Below are 24,444 nucleotides of genomic sequence, written 5' to 3'. Positions count from 1 at the left end.
TTCTTTCTACAAAGATTCACATTCACCTTTAATGGATGACTTATTTTATTCTGCCTTATAAAAATACTTGCTTGTCTGCCTCCCCTCTGGGTCATATTCTTCTTGAGCAGGGTCTCTCTTTCTCAGCTGTCTGTGATCCTGAATAGGAATTGCAAATGGGTTTTCAAGCTGCCTGTCTTACTAAATGGTTTAATTGATGTGAAAGGGGTTCTGCCATTTAAAGAAACTGTTTATGTGCTGTGAAAGGATCTTACAAAAAATCAGCATTCTTAAGTGTGTTAGCATTGCAAAAAGATGTTTTTTGGCCTTTAAGTCTCTTCTAATATTCACTTCAGATAAACTCTGCCTAAGGAAGTGCTGGGTGTCAGGACTCAGTGGCCCAGTGCTGACCTGTTTATTTTCAGCTGAGTGGACATTGGGATATTAGATTGAAAATTTGATTAGAAAGACTTATGTTTAAATGTACAATATCAGATAAATCCTATTTTTTTCCTCTCTATTGGAAAGTCCAGAAAACCACAACCCCTATATATTTTTTTTTTGAAAATTGAAAATAAAAAGTTTAATTTCAGAAACTGAATTCATCATTTATAAATACACTAAAGCATAGTCCACTCAAATTTAGATTAAGTATAGGTACAGTATTTCAACAAAATGACAACTTTCCTAAACGATCATAGAGCAATTCCTCTCAACTAGGACACTTAATGATTTGAAATGAGAAAATGAACCTTTTTTTTTATGTTAAAGCAAAAACTTTGAAGACATATTGTTAAAAGAATATGACAACTGACGTTTCATTCTGATGTCCTTGGAATTCTAAAATACTCCTCCTGTGGTGACTGAATCTTCCCTATTGTAAAAAATAAATAAATAAATAAATAAAATAAAAAAGAAAGAAAAGAAAAAGAAAAATCTAAAAGCCTGAAGCTAGCTAGCCTCTCCACTGCAAGGTGCCAGACGCCCCCTCCTCAACACCACTGGTCAGCCAGCTGCCTCTAGGGGCCCCTGGGCTTGCGGTCTTAGCACCTTGGGTCAGTGCACATAGCAGAGCTCCACTGTTCAGGGACGCTTGGTCAGAGGTGCAAAGACCTGATCCACAGGCCCCCTGCTGAAAGTCCTGCTCTGCACTGGCTGAATCCTCAGTGTGGACACACACCTGGCTCTGATTTCAAGGAACTCAGGACACTGGCCATGTAACCCTGAATACAAAGACATGAAATGGGAATGTTCCGCGACCACATAACTACAAGTGCACATTCCATGACTGACTGAAGTATACTTTTGTTTTCAAATGCTTTATCTCTGTCTTAAACAGCTTCTAGAACATTCTCTTCGCTTCCCAACATACTTGAGAGTCTGCGGTTAGAAACTGCTCAGTCAGGATAGCTTAACCTCCACCTCCTATTTACAGCCACAAAAAGCTGTTTTGTTGCAATTAAAACAATATTTAACTAAAATACAGTATCTGATTCAAGATTTTTACACAATTAAATAAAAAGCCTACAGGATAAATTGTTTTCATCTTGTCTTCATTCTAGTAAACAAACTACTGACCCCTAACTTTTAAAAAACATTGTAGCTATGAATTAAAACCTGATCATCCCACTTCATAAGTGGACTGCTGCTTCTAGTGGACTTTCAAACACAACTGTGACCTGCCTGAGAGGAGTAAAGCACATGTGACATTGCATTGCAAGCCTCCAGGTGGCCTCAGACACTGGCCTGGTGTCCCACATGGCCCCACTAGGCAGGCCACAGCCCTGGGATGACAGCCAGCCAGCACTACAAAGAGCACTCTCATCTGGCAGCTCAATACTGAAAGTGTATCAAGGGAAGATTCACTTTCAAAAACATAAGTTTTTCAAAATGCTCCATCTTGAGCCAGAGCTAGCTGATTTTCCATTCTCCATGGATGTGCTGAGCAGCTTTTCTGAAGGAATGGTACTTGGGGGACTGCCCCAAAATCCTATGGCCAAAGTTGACTGCCTGGACCAGGATGATCTCTTCAGGTTCCAGTAGGTGAGTGGGTCACAGCTATGCTCCTCCAAGCACCATGTCTTCAGGAGGCTTCTCCCCGGTCTCTTCTCTTCACCTTGGCCACCAGCGACCACAGGCTCTTGCCTCCACCAGAGACTCTATAAGGGACCTGAGTCACAGACAGCTGTGTCCTCTGAGGTAGAATTTAGTATTTCTAGCTCCCTGATGAAATCCTGCCTGTACTGCTCAACCTTTTCCTCTGTGAACAGGGAGGCTTTGTAGCCAGGGTCCAGCTATGTGGCAAAGACGTACCTCGGGTTGTGGAAGGTGGTGAACAGGTGGCACTTCCTGGCTTCCTTCAGCGACTTCTGCATGGTGTCGATGCCCATCATCTCCCCAAAGAGCATCTGGACCTTCCTGCTGAGGATGTGGATCGTGGGGATGACCTGGCACAGAATAAACACGTGGGGACTCATCTCCCAGCTCTCAGTGTCAAAGGGTCTCCGTGTGTGACCCATGGACTTCATGACCTCTCACTGGTCGCGCGGTTGATCAGCTATCGGAAGTTGCACTCTATGGAGATCTTGGTAATCCTGCTGCAGCTCTGCCAATTTCCCCTTTACCTTGAGGGACTGGGGACCTGCTTGCACAGCTTCCGAGCGATGCTCAGTAGATTCTGCACCGTCCTCTGGCTCTTGAGGGCCTCGTTTGTGATCAGGTTCACTGTGTGGCTGAAGCACTGATGCTCAAGTGCTCTGCCTCATTGAGAGTCTTGGAGATCCTTGGATTGTTGGTGACTGTGATGCCAACATGCAGGCCGATGGAGGTCACCCAGGCTTCCCACCAGCACTCCAGCTGCTTCTGGATGCGGTTGCTGACACATCTGAAATGCTGACATACCCCAAACTGCTGAATAGTGGTGGTCTTCACAAGTGTGGGTGAGCTAACAACATGAAAGTGACCCAATGAGTGGTGAGGGTCAGGTACTTGTGGGTCTGGGTGCTCATCCATATTCCTGATGTGAAGTGGACCATGCTGCTCTTGGCCTCTTCAGCTGTGACAGAATCATCTGCTTCACATTGTTATTCATACCCAGGATAGCTGTCCTGAGAAGTAGGAAGGGAAGGGCAAAGAGTACTGAGGTTTCAAGTGTTCCAGCAGCCTGTTAAAGCCAACGTTGTCCACAAGGAGTATGGCTGGAGGTCAGGTGGGATCATCTCCACTGGTGATATTTTTGGCAACTGGGTGAAAGTCATAAAACTTCTCAGTGGGGTCATAGAAGGAGGAAGTGCCTGACAACTTAGTGTTCAGGGGCCCGGGATGCCTGGAGAGCGGGAAGGGGTGATCTCAGATGGACATCTGCCTTGAGCACGTGGTGGACGAACCTCTGCAGAGGCCTCAGGAGGCAGCTATTGCCCAGGTTGATTGGACCTCAGTGCAGGCACACCACCTGGGTAGAGTCGGCAGAGCAAATGGAGAAGTGGTTCCACAGCATTGAGCTCTTCTTGCTAACAGGAAAGGTGGTCAGGTGGTCTTCTGACCACCACTGGCAAGCCAGGTAGGTTGAGGGAGAAACTTTTCACAGAAGCCAAAGTGGCATACAGAGAGAGTTCACCAAACCCACACCCAGGAAGCCCTTCTGGGTCCTGACAACCTCAAGGTGGCATCTGAACAGATGCCACATCAAATAGCAGGTGCCTATGTCCCCCTTCTCCCAACTGATGATGCAGCCACAGTACCAACACACAGCCTTCAGACTGTCCCTGGGGGCCGGTAGGAAGTGGTGCCAGACCTCTGACTTCAGTCTTTTCAAGACCTTCTTATTCTACAGAAGACGGCACCAGACGCACACCTTCCACAACCCCTGTATTGATGAGTGCCCTCTGCTCTTATTGACAGGCTTCTAACTATAACAAAATCATCTAAAATTCTTATCCATAAGAAGGGGAATTAATTTCCAGATTGGATATCTTTTGTTTGTCTGTTTCCTTGTTTAACAAATCCAAATGCCATTTAATCATCATAGGATTTCCAACATTGGAACTTTGTCTCAATTGTGGGACACAAATGCTCTCCTTTTGGAAGCATGCCAAAGAAACCACAATAAAAAATGCATAGCATTGACCAAATACACCTGCCTTGCAGAATCTTACATCCAGCCTAAGATGAAATTATTGATGTAGCATTTAGAGCCACTATGTGTTTTGCTTGAAATATTTCTGTTTTTCTTGATTCTAAAATGAGATGTCTAAGATGACCTTAGTTCTCTCATCTGAATTTGGAGGGAAGACATGAGAAGAAAATATCATTTATGCATAGTATACATGTACATTTATTTACTTTTAAAAATAACTTTGATTTTTAAATAACCAATGGGAGAAGCAGAGGAGAAGAGACTTGTTTTCTTTTGAGATTTCCCAATAGAACATTCCATGAGAATTAAAGATATTTTGTACATAAGGAAGAAAAGATAACTAACTTTTCAAGCCACAATTTTAATTATTTTAGCAATCAACTAGAGTTTCTTTTTTTTATCCTTCATTATTCTGTCACTTTGAAAATAGGGCAAATAATTAGGTCATCAGAATTAGAAAAAGAAGTCTCAGATAAAATCCATTACATTGCAGATTCCAACATTAGTGCAAATGTAAAAAGCAGCAAAGCAGATATTTTATATGAATTTCATGCTATTTTAGAGACAGTAGCCATATCTGTTAAATAATTTGAGATTGGATATTCCCAGAGCTTTAATCATTTCCTACTTCAATTCATATTAACATATCTCTAAAACCAAATCAACGCATTTATGCTAAAGTTAAGGAAGTGACATTAGCTTATTATAAGAATAATATTGCAATAATAAATATTTATTTGGGAAAATTTACTCTAAAGTTGAGATGTCTATGAGTAAGGGAATCTATGTATGACAGAATAAGTTCCTATCTAGTGGCAAAAGGCAAAACTTTCCTTTGATGGCAGTCACAGTTTGTCCCAGTTCTGGTCTTACGTTTTGCTTTTGACATAAACTTGGATGGATTACTTGGCTTTGCTTAGGGTTCCTGGTTTCAGGCAGCTAAGACTCTTGCTTACCATGGCTTGGGTGGACTTAATTGGGAAGGCTGAGCATTGATAGGAAGGCTGTAAGTTAGGTAGAGAAAAACAGACAAGACCAGGAACTCTACCTGGCCAAAACCACAGCCTACATATTATTCCAAAAACTTTTGTTTGGGGCTCCTATCCTCATGTTTGGGGGTGTTGCTACAATTGCCTTAAGTACCATCATGGCCACCTCTGCACATGGATTTCAGGAGAATGGCAGGGAGGCTTCTTAGTGTTGGAGAATCCCGGATACAATCCTTGGTCCTCTTCTCTTCAACACCTATACTCTGTCCCCTTTGTAATCTCATTTGGTCTCATGCCTTTAAATATAATCTATTTGATGTTGATTTCCAAATTCGTTTGTTTATTAATTTATTATTATTCTTTTTTTAAAAAAAGTTTTAATTGATTTTTAAAAAAATAAATGACAGCAGAATGCATTATAATTCTTATTACACATATAGAACACAATTTTTCATATCTCTGGTTGTATATAAAGTATGTTCACAACAATTTGTGTCTTCATACATGTACTATGGATAATGATATCCATCACATTCTCTGCTTAAATCCCTTTCCTGAACCTCAAACTCACATCCACCCAACTGCCTACTTTAACATTTCCACTGGGATGTCCAAGAGAAAACTCATGATAACATGTTTTCATCAATTTTTTTTTTTTTTGCCACTGTGACTAAAAGACCCGACAAGAAAAATTTTAGTGGAGGAAAATTTTATTTGGGGATTATGGTTTCAGAGGTCTCAGTCTGGCTGACTCTGTAACTCTGGGCCCCTGGGTTGAGCAGAGAACATCATGATGGAAGGGTATGGCAGGGAAAAGAAGCTTAGGACATGGCCACCAGGAAGCAGAGAGAGACTCTGCTCTCCAGAGACAAAATATATATTCCAAAGCTACATCCCTTAATGACCCTCCTCCTCCTTAGATCACATCCTACCTGCCTATTAGGACCACCTAATTAATCCTTATCAATCCTTATCAGTGCATTAGTGTACTCATTAGGTTAAGGCTAACATAATACAATCATTTCACCTCTAAACTTTCTTGCATTGTCTCACACATGAGCTTTTGGGGGACACCTCATATCTAACTATAATATGTCTAGAAATAAATTTATTTTCTTCCCCTCATCCTCTGGCTTGCATCTGGTCATTCTCATTCCACTGAAGCAAAACCTATCCTTTTCCTTACTTAAATACTTTTCTTTTTCTTATATCTCACCTATAGTCTTTTAGAAAATCCTCTTGGCTTCATCATGAATATAAATCTCTCATCTGGATTATTTAACCACCCTATCCATTGTTTCTACTTTTAGCTTTGACTTTATACACCTCTCACATACTATATACCTAACATAGCAGCCAGAATGATTGTGTTAAAGCATAAGTTGGGTTTGTATATGAATCTTGCTTTCAATTAACTTGGATTAATATCTAGGAATGAGGTTCCTGAGTTGTATGATAAGCATATAATTAAGGCTATAATTAATTGCTAAACTGGATTCCAAAATGGCTGTGCCATTTTTGCATTCCTACCAGCAATGTCTGAGAGTTCTAGTAGCTCCAATTTCTCTCTAGCATTTGGTATTTTCAGATTTTTTGGTTTTTTAAAATTTTTTTATTTTTTTATTGGTTGTTTAAAACATTACATAGTTCTTGATATATCATATTTCACACTTTGATTCAAGTGGGTTATGAACTCCCATTTTTACCCCGTATACAGATTGCAGAATCATTGTTCAAGTGTCTATTTAAATCTTTTGCCCTCTTAAAAACTGGGTTGTCGAGTTCTGAGAGTTCTTTGTATGTTCTAAAAATGTTCTCTATCAGATATGTATATTGCTTACACATATCTTCTCCTAATCTATGTCTTGTCTTTTCATTGTCTTAAAAATGTCTTTTACAAATAAGTTTTTAAATTTGATGGAAATTTACTATATCTATTTGCTCTTTTGTGGATCATGGTGTTTTGGATGCTGTATCTAGGAAATGTTTGACCAAATGAGATCATAAAGATTATTCTTAAATTTATAGTTTTTGTTTTCACAGTATATCTATGATCCATTTTGAGTTATGTATTTTTTAGCTTTATTCATGTTTGCTATAACTAGAAACAACTCAATGTCTCTCACCTGGGAAAGGGAGCAACAAATTATGGTATATCCATACAGTGATTACGAAAGCAAAAGATAATTACTACTACCCATAATGACATAAATGAATCTCCAATGTATTATGCAAAGTGGAAGAAGTCAGGCCTTCAAAACTACATATTATTTGATATATGATTTCATTTGTCTTATATTCTGGGAAAACTGAAAAAAGATCACTGGATTCCAGTGACTAGAAATGGGATAGAGGTGGATTTCAAAGAGAAACGGGAGAATTTGGGGGGATAATGGAATCGTCTGTATCATGATTGTGGAGGTGATTGCATGACTGCATTTATCAAAACTCACAGAACTGTGCACAAAAAGAGTGATCTTTATTGCTATCGTTTGATTATAAAGTATCTCCCAAAGGCTCATGTATGACATAATGCAAGATGGTACAATGATTAGATTATGAGAGCTAGGCCTTGTCACTGGATCAATCCACTTGCATGAATTAACTGGTTCGTAACTGTAGGTACATAGGGCATGACTGGAAGAAGTAAGTCACTGGAGGCATGTTTTTGGGTTTTATATTTTGTCCTCAATGATCTAAGCTCTTTTTGCTTCCTGCTGTCATGTCCTGAGCTGCTTTTCTCCAGCACGCTCTTCTGCCACAACATTCTGTCTCAACTTGGCCCCAGCCAACCATGGAAGGTATCTCTGAGACTATGAGCCAAAATAAACTTTTCCTTCTCGTCGGGTCTTTTGGTCATAGCAACACAAAGCTGACTAAAACATTATATCTTCAGGGGAAAATCACTGAGTTGTACATTTGTTACAGTTGAAAAAGCCTTACCACCCAAAGTCTAAAGTATATCCACACGTCTGGTGGTGTACACTATAGGGTTTGGAAAAATGTGTAAGAAATGTAGGTTGATTAGCTGTAACAAATACTCTACTCTGGAGGGCGATGTTGAAAACAGGAGAGGCTACACAAGAGAGGAGGCAGAGGGTATATGAGATAAATAACTGAGATATGTTCCTCTCAATTTTTCTGTGAACCTAAAATTACTGTAAAAAGTCTTTAAAATAGCAAATAAATCCTCATTTTGTAAAATAATAATGTAAATAATAAACCAGATCATTAATTCCTTGAATCAGAACTGTTTTGAGTGGAGTAAAAATTCAAATTCTTGCAATGACTATATTCCTACTAGTTTCATGTTCACTCATCACTACTGCAGCAATTCTGGATCCCTTGCTGTTTCTTAAATGTTCCTTCCTCAGAGTATACACTGACTGCTCTCTCTGTCTAGCTCCATGGCTCCCAGGGTGTTCACTGGGTGTCCTGAGGCACTGAATCCAATTCACAGTGGTGCTGAGGGATATTTTAGAATTCAAGGGAGATACAGTGACATCTTCGGAACACATTATCAACTATGTAAAGGGAGTTACTAATTTCAACATTCGATTGAGCGACATCACTTTTGGTGATAGAATATTGAAAAGATATGAAGTTAACCAGCAAGCACAGTGTGAAAATCAATATAACACAGGAAATGAGAGTGGAGATGTCCAATCTGAATTCAAGGCTGTGGCACGTCCAAGAGGGCTCACATCCTATTAGAAAGTAATGGTGGTCATTTAAAAATAAAATTTAAAAATTATTGTTATTTTTAACTGTTTATGAAATCTAAGTAAACAAGCCAAGCTCCTTCCAGAGGAAGGATCCCACTGTCACAACCTCCTCAGTCTTTCGTGATGGCTGGTGGGGTCAACCCTCCATTGGAATTGATTCAACAGATGCTTTCCTAAGTGTAGAGACAGGGTAGAGGGGGACTAGATAGACAAAAGGACAAATGCTCAGATTATGACGTGAGCTATTTGAGTTTCCACTTACTTAAAGTAGAACAACCAATAGCACTTATCCTTCCAGGGCATTTTAAAAATGAAACCATCTGATGTCTAGAGAGGAGTTAGAAAATGCTAGGTCCTCCAAGTACATGGGTAATCTGAATGTTACTTTGTCCTTAGGATCCATTTAGACCATCTGAAATGTGTAGGAGCTGTAGGTTCATGGGTTTATCAAGAGAAATTTAGAAAACTCATATCTCATACCAGACTCAGCCACCTTCAGAAGCTTAATTTTCATTAGGTCTCTCTGCAAATGGCAGTTGAATTTAATCAGCTAATGAATATCTCTATTCAATGAAAATGGAGCAAGATAATCTCTTTCACTGGACATTTTATCATCCAAAATGGATGATAATTTATATAAAAAGTACAATCTAATTGAATACTTGGGCATGTGTATAGAAGAAAGAGAAATGAGCTTGGAAGATTAGAAAAAGGCTTTAGTGACAAGCTCAATCTTGTCACTGAAATGCTTCCTGCATCCAATGATGTAGGGATTTGAGCATGAATACCATTAAAGTGGAAGGGATCTTATTAAGTTATGAAATTTACGGCTGTATACAGTTCTCTTATTTCGCTCCATTGAAAGAAGAGAATGATAATGTCAGCCAAATACTTGTTTCTCTTCTGTATACATTCTGGTTGATCCTGGGCTGACTTTCTTATTATTTTAAATGATAAGATTACTTTCCTGTTGCACAAAATTCTGTAGTACAATGCTTAATTTTACTGATACACCTTTAGGACTCTCTTTAGGACTCTTACTTGTCTCAACTCTTCTCTCCATTTCTCCAAAAAGGTTTGTTTGTTTGTCTATTTATTTATAGTTAGTAAACGATTTTATTTGGTAAGGGTATACAGAAATGTTTCCATTACTTTTAGGGAAAGGGGGTGATTCCTTAATTTTTTTTTCATCAGAAGTTCAAAATAACTCGCTAATATTCTTGCTGGAGTAATTTGCAAATATTCTAATGCTAAAGAAAAAATTTTCAAAAGGGTTTCTTTCAGAATATTTAAAATTGTGACATAATTTTCCTCTTTCTCCACCTAATATTCTACTTACCTTCCATCCTTATTTTTGCTCCATATTGCCTGAGGCAAGAATACTCATGTACACGTCATGGAACCCATTAAAATACGTGGCAACTGTTTGTCCATATTTGATGTTCACCGAGAATATGTTGGTCATAGGGGAAGCATTTATTAAAGCCCCTCTTGTGTTTGCTGATTTCTTCTCCTTTGTGCTATTTCCAGAATTCAAGCCTCTCCTTAGTTTGCTGTCGCTCCCTAATCCAGAGCTTTGCTAACAAGATTCCCAGCTGCTTTAAAAAATGCTTTGAGTAAATGCCAGAAGGTATAAGTGGCATTTACTCAGAAAATATTTTTAGAGCAGCTGATGGTGTTTACAGTTTGAGTGATAATTGAAGGCATCGTTTTCAATTCAGAAGCAAGTAAACAAAAGGGTCTTCTCAGCTTGAAATGTGTTGTCTCTTTAAAACATTTGTCTAGCCTGGAGAACAGCAGTATTAACTCCTGTCTCATCTTATACCTTTCACTTGACACCAGCAACCACATTCCTACTTAGAAGAAAACCACAGAGTCCCACAGTGTGAATTTAATATTTTGTGTTTTAATGTTTTAACTAAAATTATTCTGAGTAGATAATATGTGTATGGAAGAAATATAAAAAGTGAGCAATTCATACAGGGGACAATAAAACCATTTTCTACTGTCTTTCCCTGCGACCACCTCTATTAGTTGTTTCTCGTGTATTCTTTCAGCTAAATTTTAAATATGTGTATTATGTCTCCATATTTTGACCAAATGAAATACATCATCATGCTTTGTGTTTTGGTCCTATTACATCACGATATGCAGATCTGGATGATCTTGGTAATGCTGGTGTAGTCTGCCATCATGCTGATGAAGGTTCACTTAGTGCGTTTGCTCCCACTACTAAATTTTTGTGCTGTTTACTATTCCAAGCAAGGCTGCAATTCATATCCTTGCACACATGTCATTTTTCATGTCAGCAACATATTAAAATGAATTTTTAGCACTGATTTTCTGAGTCAGTGGGCATTTGCATTTTTAATTTTAGCAAAGAGAGAGACAACATGCCTGTGAGAGATACTGTATTCAGATCCATCAAAGGACTGCTTCTCTGTAATTCCCCCAGATCAGATCTGTTGATTTTACCAATCTGATAATTAAAAAAACCCCACATAATTAACACATAATTTAATTACAGATTCATTTGAATTTCTGTTATTGTAAATGAGGTTGGACATTATTTTATATGATTAAGGTATCCTAATCCCATTTTTTTCTATGGGTTGTGGTTCCCTCATCAACTTCCTTTGTGGGATCTCTTTGTATACGAAGGAAATTACCTCTACTAATTTATGTATTAAGGAAATTGCTGCTGATTTTCCAGAGAACTGTCATTTGCGTTTTGGCTTTTTAAAAGAATGTGATTTTGTGAGGCCAGAATGATAATTTTTATGTAATCTCACCTCCCCTTCTCCTCCCCATTCCTTCTTTTGTTTCTTTGTGCTTAAAAAGACTTTCTCCACCTCAAGATGATATAAAACAAAAAACAAAAACAAAAAACCCACGTGTTTGTTTAATGCTGCGGGGACTTTCTTTGTCCACTTGTATTTTTATCTTTCCAAAATTTATTTAGGACAGGCTGAGACACAGATACGAATATATTTTTTTAAACATTTATTTTTTAGTTGTAGGCGGACATAATATCTTTATTTCATTTTTTTAAATGTGGTGGTTTGAACCCATTGCCTCATGTGTGCTAAGTGAACACTCTACCACTGAGCTACAATCCCAGCCCCCACAAATACGTATCTTAAAAAAAAAAAAAAAAAATATATATATATATATATATATATATATATATATATATATATATAGTTGTTGGTGGACCTTTATTTAATTTATTTATTTTTATGTGGTGCTCAAAAATGAACCCAGTGGCTCACACATGCCAGGCAAGTGCTCCACCACTGAGCCACAACCCCAACCCCACGAAATTTGTATTTTTACTTTCAAGCTGCTTAGTTGTTTCTGTGCCACTCAGTGGATAATTTGTCTTTCCCATTGATATGCAGAAACATCTTTATCATGTACCAGCTCTCAGTAAAATTTGAATTTACTTTGTAAATTTTTTTCCTCTTTGTGTCTTTTTTTTGAGGATTGTATTAGACCTTCAAAATATGTTTTAATATTTGGTTGTAATAGTTCTTCTTCATTCACATTCTGGTTGTTTTTTATTTACTTTTTCATATAAACTGTAGAATAAGTTTTAAATAATTCAGAATTCATCCTTTAAAAAAATCTTTTTAATGTATGTATGTATATATATAATTGTTTTATTTTATTAGTTTTTCTCTCTCCTTTTCTTTTTATTGGTCCTATTCAGTTACACAAGACATTAGGATTCATTCTGACATTATTACAAGAGCATGGAATATAATCTGCCCTAATTCAGTCCCTAGTACTTCTTCTCCTTCTTTCCTCCCCCTCCTCCTGCCCTCATTTTTTCCTTCTACTAGTTACCTAGTTTTTTGTTGTTGTTGTTCATGTCTTATGGATACATATTTTTAAAAAATATTTTTTAGTTGTAGATGGACACAATTTTTTAATTTAATTTATTTATTTTTAATGTGGTGCTGAGGCTCAAGCCCAGTGCCTCACGGATGTGAGGCAAGTGCTCAACTACTGAGCTACAACCCCAGCCCATGGATACATATTTTTAATGAGTTAAAATACATTACTCATCCTTTCTATTCCCAAATGGTGCATGAAGTTTGCATATTCTTATGTAGCATTCTTTAAATTTGTTGTTGTTAGGTATACATGGCAGTAAGATGCATTTTGACATATTATACCTACATGGAGTGCAACCCATTCAATTTTGATCCTGGAGTTACACTAGTCATGTATTCATATATGAGCATTGGAAAGTTATGTCAGACTCATTCTAGTGTCTTTCTTATTCCCACCCCACCTACTTCCCTTCATTCCCCTTGTGTAACCCAATGAACTTCTATACTCCTCCTCTCTACCCTCCTCCTTTATTATGGTTTAGCATTCACATATCAGAGAGAACAGTCCCCTTTTGTTTTGGGGACTGGCTTATTTACATAATATGATATTTCCCAGTTCCATCCACTTACCTGCAAATGCCATAATTTCATTCTTCTTTAAGGGTGAGTGATATATATATATATTATATATATATATAACTGTGTGTATATATACCACATTTTCTTTATCCATTCATCTGTTGAAGGGTACCTAAGTTGGTTCCATAGCTTAGCTAATGTTAATTAAGCTGCTATAAACATTGATATGGCTGTGTCACTGCAGTATGCTGATTTTGAGTCCTTTGGGTATAAGCTAAGGAGTGGGATAACTGGGACAAATGGTGGTTCCATTCTAGTTTTCAATGAAACCTCCATACTTTTTTCCAGAGTGGTTGCACCAATTTGCAGTCCCACTGGCAATGTGTGAGTGAACATTTCCCCATATATTCCCCAACATTTATTTGTTACTTAGATTCTTGATAATTGTCATTCTGACAGGAGTGAGATGGAATCTCAGCGTAGCTTTGATTAGCATTTCTCTAATTGCTAGAGATGTTGAGCATTTTTTCATATATTTTTTGACCATTTGTATTTTTTCTTCTGTGAAGCATCTGTTCAGTTTCTTTGCCCATGTATTGATTATTTTTTTTTTGTTGTTGTTAAGTTTTTTGAGTTCTTTGTATATCCTGGAGATTAATGCTCTATCAGAGGTGCGTGTAGATGGCAAAGATTTTCTCTCATTCTGTAGGATCTCTGTGCACGTTCTTGATAGTTTCCTTTGCTGTAAAGAAGATCTTAGTTTGATACCATCTATTTATTGATTCTTGATTTTACTTCTTTTGCTTTAGGAGTCTTATTGAGGAATTCCATTCCTGAGCCAACATGATGAGGAGTTGGGCCTATTTTTTCCTCTAGTAGGTAGGTGTAGAATCTCTGGTCTAATGCCTAGGTCCTTGACCCACTTTGAGTTTTGTGCAGGGTGAGATACAGAGGTTCAATTTCAAATCTACTATATATGGATTTCCAGTATTCCCAGCGCTGTTTATTGAGGAGGCTATCTTTTGTCCAATGTATGTCTGTGGCACCTTTGTCTAGTATGAGATCGATGTATTTATGTGAGTATGTCTCTGTGTCTTCTATACTGTTGCATTGGTCTTCAATTCTGTTTTTGTGCCAATACCATGCTGTTTTTGTTAGTATAGCTCTGAAGTATAATTTAAGGTCTTGTATTGTGATGCCTCCTGCTTCACTTTTCTTGCTAAAGTATTGTTTTGGCTATTCTGGGTCTCTTAGTTTTCCAAATGAATTTTATGACTGCTTTTTACAGAAAAAACATTCTATGAAGAATGTCATTGGAATTATAATGGAAATTGCATTAAATCTGTATAGATCTTTTGGTAGTATGGCCATTTTGACAATATTAATTCTGCCTATCCAAGAACATGGGAGATCTTTCCATTTTCTGATGTCTTTTTCAATTTCTTTCTTTAGTAACCTACCATCTTGCCCCTCCTCATGTAGTATTTTAATGTCTTCTTCATGTAAATTTACATGTTAAATTGTTTCTATAACCTGTATATTACTTCTATACTCTCCATATACTAATATTTTAGTTGGGATTATTTCTTCCTCCTATTTTCTATTTGGTGTAGTTTACAGAGGCAGAGTGTTGAATTTTTTTATGTTGGTACAAGAGATTGAACCCTGGGGGTGCTTGACCTCTGAGCCTTATCTTCAGCCCTTTTTTATTTTGAGACAGGGTCTTGCTAACTTGCTCAGGGGCTTGCTAATTTGCTAAGGCTGGCTTTGATCTTGCAATCCTTCTGCTTCAGTCTCCTGAGCTGCTGGGATTATAGGCATACACCACTGTGCCTGGCTAATTTTTGTATATTAAAATGCCCAGGCAGTTTATTAAATTCTGGTTCTGGTTATTATTACTTTCCAGTATATTCTCCTGAGTTTTCCGGGTATTATAGAACATCTTATATTCAATTCATATAGTTTCACTACTTCCACTTCAATTTTAAAATATCTCTAAATCCTTTCTCTTGCTTAAATATAATGACTAGGATGTATGGAACAGTGTTAAAGAAAAGCAGTGGTTGTGTACATACCTGCCTTGACCCAATTTCATTTTTCCTCCAATTAACAGGAACTGTCTATGTTTTATGAGCTAGATAATACTATTAAGGATATAGTCTATTTAGAAGGCAGGTTTCTTGCTTGTTAGTAAAAATAGATGATGAACTTTATTAAATGCTTTGCAGTATCAGAGATAGTCTTGATTTTCTTTTGACCTATTGCTATCTTGAGACATAACAATAAATCTCATAATATTGAAACAATCCTGAGTTACTAGAGAAAATAGCACTTATCCAGGTGATATTGCTCTTTAAATATGCTCCTACCTTTTTTATTAGGATTTATGCATTGAGTTTTGGCACCACTGTTATTTGTAAATAGAATTTAGACTTTCCCCTTCTTTTTCAATGCTTTGAAACCATTTTAATTTTCATTGAAATATATATTCTTAAGTGGTTTTGTAGACTTCTTCTGTGAAAATACCAGAGCCTTGAACTTTCTGGGATGAGCAAAATTCTTATATGTCTTTCTCAATTGTTTCTATGGCATTTAGTCTATATTTTACTACTTTTTTTTGGGGGGGGTCACTTGATTATTTTTATTTTCTAGAACATTCCTAATTTTAAACGTTAGACTTAAGCAAAACAATCTATGTCTTCAAATTCTAGTTTTATGCTTTATTTGCTCTTATTTTTTGTTCTATTTGTACATTCTTATTTTATTTTTCTGCATACCATTAGCTAATTATTTACCTAATTTACTTTCTCTAAAACATAAAGAAAAAAAATCAGTTGTAGTTTTTAGTATTTTTGTTTTTTTTACATTTTCTTGCGGCAGTGCTGGGTATTGACCCAGGGCCTTGCACATGCTAAACAAATGCTCTCTCACTGAACTATATCTCCAGCCCTGAAAGTTAGTTTTTTAAAATTAAGTTTTACATTTTAATTTATTTATTTTATAATTCCTTATTTATTTTATCAAATGTTTTCATTCTGATTTCCATAGTTCTATGTTGTTTTCCTACTAACTTCTTATTAGACTTCCCAATTAAAAATGTTTGTATGCATATATTTATTCATAAATTTGTTTAGGTATTTGACTATAAATTTTACCCTTAGCACTGCTTTAGCTGTATCTTATAAGTTCTTATTTATTTATATCTTTATAATTCACATTTATTTATATAAATACCTAAATTATTTTACTACACATTTCTAGATATTTGATAAGGATAATTTTGATTTTCCTATTTGACACAACAATAGTTTGAGGAAGTATTTTTTGCTGAGCTGGTTACTATGGCCAGAGAAATCCTCTGGTTGCCCAGACCTGACTTCAGTGTCCTCCTCTGGAGCCAGTTTCACTGAATGGATTCTATTCAGTTGAAAACTCATGAGGAAAGAGCAGGGGAAGAAGTGGGTTCCAGAGGAAATGGGATGCAGTGCCCAGAAGCAGTTGTAAATGGATTTGGAGCAGAACCAGGAACAAAGGTAAAGCCAATGAAACAGAACTTTGCCAGGCACCTTGAAGAGAGGTAGACTCATGTTATACAAATCCTACCTCAAAACACTCATTGACAGTTTGAAGGACCAAAAAGTAGCAAGCGGTACAATTGCCCTTTCTGCATCTTCCCCATCCACCTGAATTTTCTGCATCTGTAGCCAGCAGCGCCCACCAAGCTGAAATCTTTTGTTCTCAAGTGTTTCCATTTCTTTTATCTGCTTCAGGGTTTTCATTAGCACAGTGGCACAGGGAAGCCCTGAAAGGCAAGGGAATGAATTCCTTTAGGAATACATTTCAGACAAAAGATAAATGACTTTGGTGGAAAACACCCCATCCTTCCCCTCCTCCATGGCGTTGATTCCGAGGTGTTTTCTATACACTGACTCAGAACGTCCTCAGCAGCTTGGAGTCTCAGTTTCTTATAGAAGTAACTCATCTATCTGTTAATGCACTTGTTGTTGGTTTTTCTCCCTTTTCTGTTTCATTCTTCCCTCATGATTTTGAACCCCCACCCCCTCCCAACACCATATAAACTAACCACGACAAATTCTTCCTTGGTACATGATGCTGGAGAAAATAAAGATAAGACACAGGTATCTTATGAGGAATCACTGGAGAGTGATGCCATGTGGTATTTGTCATAGATGGTGGAAGTGAATTCTGGCTGAAAGGAGACAGCGGTGCTTAGAATGACTAGAAATACAGGTGCTCCTTGTCTTATGAGGGGGGTTACCTACTGAAAAACTCCTTGTAAGCTGAAAGTGTCATAAGTTGGAAATGTCTTATCTCCACCTGAACTTCTGGACATGAGAACAATAAAGAACACTGTAGAGTGCCTTTTTTGTTTCTCCCCCCCTCCTCATCATCACAGGGCTTACTGGGAGAGCTAGGGCTCACCACTAAAGTCCAGCATCACAAGAGAGTTTCATAACACATGTTCCCAACCTGGGAAGAGATCAAAATCCCAAATTCAAGTACAGGTTCTACTGAATACGTATCACTTTCATACCATTGTGAAGTGGAGAAATCATTAACTTGAACCATTATGCATTGGGGACTGTCTATACTAGAAGGAGGAGAGAAAAATGGAGAAGTGTATGGGGGGGGTGTTGCTGTAGCATTATCTTAGTAGCTGACTACCAAGGTTCTGTAAAGTAGCAGAAAAGCATAAGCTAGGTGGGGATAGCAGGAGTTTGTGACTCCAGGAGTCGGTCAATCTATTCCACAGATGAACACATGTTTACTGAGGGCCTATTAAATGCCAGACTTTGTTCTAAGTGCTAGGCTACAGTAGGGAAAAACAAAATATCCCTGTATAAGTCTTGTGTTCAAATACGGTCAGGACATAGATAATGAAGAGTTAAAACTCCAAACTCTGGTTTGAGACAGTAATAATTATGAAGAGATGAACTTCTGTCACAGGCACTATGGCAGGGATAACTAGAGTACTGGATGGATTTTAAGGGAGTTAAGGGAGGCTTTTCTGAGGAGGTGACTTTTGAGTCTTGATAATTGAAGAGTGAGGTGGAACCAGCTATGGTAAGATCTGCGGCATGGGGAGAATTTAGCTCAGTGAAAAAGCAAGTTCTTCAGGGCATGAAGCATAAGAGAATTTCATGTTTTAAGAATGTGACAGTAAATTACTTTTACTGTAAGTGCCACCAAGAGCCATTGCAGAATTTTGAGCAGCTTATTAATATAACCTGGCTTGCTTTTGAAAAGATTTCTCTGTGGCAAAAACAGAAATTAGAGGGATGTGAATGGAGGCAGACTGATTATTAAAAGGCCCTACAGGGAAATCATTTCACCATGCATATGGGAGGGTAGATGTGCTGGATGGAGTGTCTCCATGATCCTCCTTCTTGGCTGGAACACTCATTGCTCCGGCTGCTGACATTGTTGCCTGTCGATGGTCCACACTTCAGTCATTCCCCAGGCATGGCCCTTGGATGAAGGGAGCTGCCCTGGCCAACATTCTTCTCTCTTCCCAGAAGTAACTAGAATTGAGATTCAAAATTGTGCATTAGAGGAAGACCACATTTTCAGTCGCTCTGTGGCTCAGGGTTCAAGTACTAGGAGTACTGCATCTCAACATGGTGGATGAAAGAAGAATTTCACTAAAATTCAATATTGAATGGTCAGAGTGTCTTAGAGACTCAAAAATCCAGGTGTGTTCAACAAACAACAAGAAAGGGTGCACTGGAGCCAAACTTGTGGCAGTGGAGTGGCAGTGGTGGGATAGCACACTCAGAGAAACACAATGGACTTATTTGGCATGAAAAGAACCTGTAGATCAGAATAGCATCATGGACTTTGTTGACCCACCTGCTTCACAGTGAATTGGTGTTTGGAAAGTGCTCTGTATTTCTCAACTGACAAATGGAGAACTGAGGTGGAATCCAACCTGAGCAGGCTACATGGCAGCTGGCTGCTGCCAGGACCCAAGAGATCACAGCAAACATTACCATATTGCCCCAGCAAGTGCCTGGTGCGTGTCCTAGGGTGTATCTAGTGAAATGTGGGTGAAACAGGCACGAAGAAGATTGGCCAAAGTTATTTTATCTTCTCAAAAGTAACTTGTAATGAAATTCAAGGGAATTCAGACAGAAAAATAAAGGAGAGCCCAACTCACTTTCCCTTTGAGTCTAGCAGTTCTTATGACCAGCTGAAGAGGGTCAGGAGTCTGAATGGGAGGGTATGGATACACTCAGACACTAAGCCTGGGACACTTTTCTGTGGGTAGGAAAGTGTGTACAGGATTGGCTCTCCTGTCCCCATGAGTTGAATTCCTGGGAGGCTCCTGAGATCCAGACTCCCAGCAGAGATGGGCATCTGCCCAGCCTCCAGTGTGTGTCCATCTAATCTCTCCAGAGCAGATGCCACCCCACCAAGCCCCCTAAGGGCTTACACCTCAGCCCCAGCCACCAGAAATTTCCTCATAGAACTCCGCAGCAGCTCCACTTGGGGAGTAAGTGCGTTGATCTCTGTTTGGGCTCTCTCTCGTCCAGCGAGGAGGTCCACCGGAACAAGGTAGAGGAGAGTGTGGCTGCACAGTCGCTAATCAAGACCTCTGGAGACCAAACAGGAAGCAGGTCTGATTTTATTGCACAGTTACCTAAGCAGATTACAGGCAGCCACCAATGCAATGTCTGCTAACTGTCCTTGCAGTGACCAATGGAGGAATGGGCCATGGAGCAAGTGCAGGGACTGCAACACATGGCCTCACGCCCAGGGCTGAGACTACAGGGTAAACGATTTGCCACTCAGATGCCGCCCTTAATGTATGCCATATATGCAGTACTCCCTGCACTTATTCCCACAGATCTCATCTGTGCAAAAACTCCAATCAACCATACTCCCATCCCATTCTACCTGCTACCGGTGAGAAGGGAAGCTGAGAGTATTTCAACCAGCTGGCAGCTTGGTGAGCAACTGGAGAGGAGGAAGGGATTAACAACTGCGAGTCCTTGCTGTCTCTGTCTCTCAGTACACAGACCAAGAGGGAAAGGAAAGGACAGGTGGACATAGGCAGTGTCTAGCCATACTCATTGACCGTTGACCACCTCAGTGCAGATGATTCTTCCATTTTTTCGTTAAGGATATTTTATTTACTTACCTACTTATTTATTTATTGGTGTTCTTGCTGTGATAATTGTTCCATGGATATATATATATATATATATATATATATTTTTTTTTTCCCTCATTTTTAGCACTTTTTAAAGATAAATTATTTTCCTTGCCTTCTCTTTTGAGGGTTAGGATTTTTGATTTGTTTATTTATTTTTTATTTGTTTCTCTTTCTCTCGTTCTTTTGCCTGTTAACTGCCAAATTCTCTTATTCACTCTTTCTCTCTCCCTTTACTTTGCTCTTCCTATTTTTTCTCCTCCTTCTTTATAACTGTCACTTGCCTCATCTCTTCTGCATTCTCTATGGTCACATTTTGAACATTCTAAACTCTCTTCTATCTTCCTATCCCATGTTCTGTTCTCTTAATGAACTGTATTTTTTTTTTACCATTTTTAAAGAACTATAGGGTTTATATAAATCTTGCCCCCACCATTCATGCTTTTGTAACTATTACTGCTGTGGGTGACATAGTTGACACCTGCTATTTACTTTAATGCTAGATCTAGTTCACAGACATATTATGAATTTCCTGTGAAAGGGGCTACATGGCAAGGACCTGAGGGAAACCCATAGGAGCTGAGCAAGGGCTGAAGAATCCCGCTCTCCTGGAAGATCTACCCTTGGGCCACATTATTAACTGGCACCAGAGGGACCTTGGAAGTGGCTTATTTATCTTCCATTCTATGAGAATTGGGGAACCATGAGTAGAATAAGGTGGTGGACTGACCTCATGTTGTAAAAAGAACATGGCACCATGATTCCTAGTGTAGGGTTATTTCTGAATCCCATTGCATAATGGAATTACCTGGGATCTATTAAGAAACACAGATCCCAGGATCCCTTTACAAGAGATTTGGATTGAATGACTCTAGGGTAAAGGTTAGGAATTTGTATTTTCCCAAAATTCCCAATAAAACTGAAATAAGTTGGACTTGGAAACCATATTCTTGTATGTTCAAATCTATCTGTGAAGTGTCAATAAAGGGCAAGAACATAATTGACTTCAAACTTTACTACTGAGCTATAGTAACAGAAACTGCAAGGTACTGACATAAAAACAGACAGATAAATCAGTGGTACAGAATAGAAGACATAGAGACAAACCCACACATTTACAGTCACTCGATCCTTGATAAAGGTGCCAAGAACATATACTGGAGAAAAGACAGCCTTTTAAACAAGTGGTACTGGGAAAACTTGTCATCCATATGTAGAAGAATGAAAATAGACCTTCATCTTTCATTCTGCACAAAAATCATCTCAAAATGGACCAAAGATCTAGGAATTATACCAGAAGTGATCCAAGTCCTGGAAGAAAACATAGGGTCAATACACCAACATATAGGGACAGGTAATGGCTTTCTCAATAGGTCCCCTAAAGCTGAGGAAATAATGCCAAGAATTAATAAATGGAATTGTATCAAACTGAAAACTTCCACACAACAAAGGAAACAATTAAGAATGTGAAGATAGAATCTATAGAATGTGAGAAAAATCTTTGCTATAGCTACTCTTCTGACAGAGGATTCATAGATAGAATATGAAAGTTTTAAAAAACCTTAATACCCCCCCCAATAACCCAGTTAATAAATGGGAAAGTGAATTAAACAGACACTTCTCAAAAGAAGAAGTGCAAATGGCCAACAATTATATGAAAAAATATTCAACACCATTAGACATTAGGAAGATAAAAATCAAAACTACATTGATATTTCATCGCACTCCAGTCAGAGCGGCAGTCATCAAGAATACATACAATTATCAATACTGGAGAGGAGGTGGAGAAAAAGGAACACTTCACACTGTTGGTGAGACTGTAAATCAGTACAACCACTATGCAAATCAATATGGATTTTCCTCAAAAGACTAGACATAGAACCATCATCTAACTCAGCTATACACTCCTTGGCATTTATTCTAAATAATTAAAGCTAGAATACTATAGCAGTTCATGCATACCCATGTTTATAGCAGAACAATTCACAATAGCCCAAACTATAGAACCAGCCTAGGTGTCCATCAACAGATGAGTGGATAAAGAAAATATGTTATGTATACACAGTAGAGTTTTATTCAGCCACAAAGGAAAATGAAGCTATGACATTTGCAGGAGAATGGATGGAACTTGACATCATCATGTTAGTGAAATAAGCCAAATTCAGGTCAAGGCTTATATGTTTTTCTCTTCTGTGCAGAAGCTAGAGAGAAAAATGGATAAGAAAGGTGTGTGTGGGGGGGAATCTCATTAAAATTAAAGAGAGATCAGTGAAGTAGAGGAAAGAGATGGGAGGAGGGAAAGGAAATAACCAGAGAATGATATTAGCCAAATAATACTGTTATATTCTGAGCATGTGCAAATATGTAACAGCAAATCCTCGTGTTACGTACAACTATAACGCCCTAATAAAAGATATTGAAAAGAGAAAAATAATCAAGGAGCAACTTTTACCTAAAGACAGGTGATGAAAGAGCTTCAAAGACCAGTTCTCTTACCTCTGTTTAGGAACTATCTAAAGGACTGTGCCATCTTCCAAACTCCTCATTTGATCAGTGAGGCTTTTGAAGCCATTGAATCATAATCCAACTCTTTTTAAATCTTTTTAATACCTTTATTTTTATATGATTCTGAAAATTGAACCGAGGGCCTCGCAAGTGCCAGGCAAGCACTCTACCGTTGAGCCACAACCCCAGCCCCATAATCCAACCCTTAAAATTTTTTACATTTGTTTAATTAGTTATACATGACAGTAGAATGCATTTTGATACATCATATATAATGGATTATAATTTTTCATTCTTCTGGTTGTTCATGATGTAGAATCACACCAGTTGTATAGTTATACATATGCATAGGGTAATAGTGTCTGATTCATTCTACTATTCTTTCTACCCCATACCCTCTCCCCTTCCTTCACTGCCCTCTACCTACCTAATCTAAAGTAAATCTATTTTTCCTCTCTCCTCCCCCCATTGTGAGTTAGCATCCACATATCAGAAAAAACATTTGGCTTTTGGTTTTGAGGATTGGCTTATTTCACTTAGCACGTTCTCCAGCTCCATCCTTTTACTGGCAAATGCCATAATTTTATTGTTCTTTAAGGTGAGTAATATTCAATTGTACAATCCAACTTTTGACAGCTTAATTCTTCTTCCTTTACTCCTGTGCAGGTGTGTAACACCCAAGAGACCTCCCCTATAAAATACCTACAGATAGTTCTACAATTGAGCTTCTAGAAAATTGGTTCTAGAAGGAGTATAACAATCCCAAATAGGGTATTGGAGCTGGGTCATTCAGAATGTGACTGGAGAACTTCATTTTTAGAGGTGGGTAGAGCAATTGCTATAGTCTCCAGCATGTTGTACTGTGACAACAAAATTATTAATATTTTATCACTGGTGACCTGAGGTAGGATTCTTATAGAACAGAATGCTCTAGCAGGTACAACATGTCAGGCATTTTAGAGGCACAGGGGAAGGAGTAATTATAATGACTTTGGAATTGGATGTTACTTGCTAAGTAAAAATGATGCATTGTAGAAATTCAGTGAAAGGTCAAGAGTGATTAGTCATCAATTTAAGGCAAAATGTGAAAGTCAGAGGGCCTCTTTTCCATTGTGTAAAAAAAAAATAAGATATTGTGCTGCTGTGCAGTAAAAATCTGAGAACCAAGCCTATAACTTAACTAAAAGGAGAGAAAAGCTCCAGAGAAGGTGGTTGAAATATCACTCACCTGGACATCGTGCAGTATATTGGTCCTCCATGTTGATGACATGAGTTTTCAAGTTTACTAGAGGTCTTATTAAGACACTTATGTCCCAGTGGGTGGGAATAAACTCCACAAAGATTCAGGGGCCTCCTATATCAATAAAATTGTGGGGAGATACTGTGGTTTGGAAACATGCTGGACATTCCATTCCATAGTATGGGGTCTCCTATTTTCCTGACCAGTGGGAAGGGAACTTGATTCTCAATAGGACTCTTACTTCAAGTTCACATGTTTCTCTGACCCAGTTACTGAGTG

The 24,444-nt window shown here is 38.2% G+C and overlaps 1 pseudogene; it reads right to left on the bottom strand.

The window, feature by feature from the left end:
* Positions 1–1,812: 1,812 nt before the first annotated feature.
* LOC101966095 (zinc finger BED domain-containing protein 4-like) lies at positions 1,813–24,184 on the bottom strand (annotated as a pseudogene).
* Between the last annotated feature and the right edge of the window lie 260 nt (positions 24,185–24,444).

Source organism: Ictidomys tridecemlineatus, chromosome 5, assembly GCF_052094955.1.
Source record: "Ictidomys tridecemlineatus isolate mIctTri1 chromosome 5, mIctTri1.hap1, whole genome shotgun sequence".
NCBI classification, from domain to species: Eukaryota; Metazoa; Chordata; class Mammalia; order Rodentia; family Sciuridae; genus Ictidomys; species Ictidomys tridecemlineatus.
Note: the sequence above shows the minus strand (reverse complement) of the source record. Positions and strands in the feature narration are given on the sequence as shown.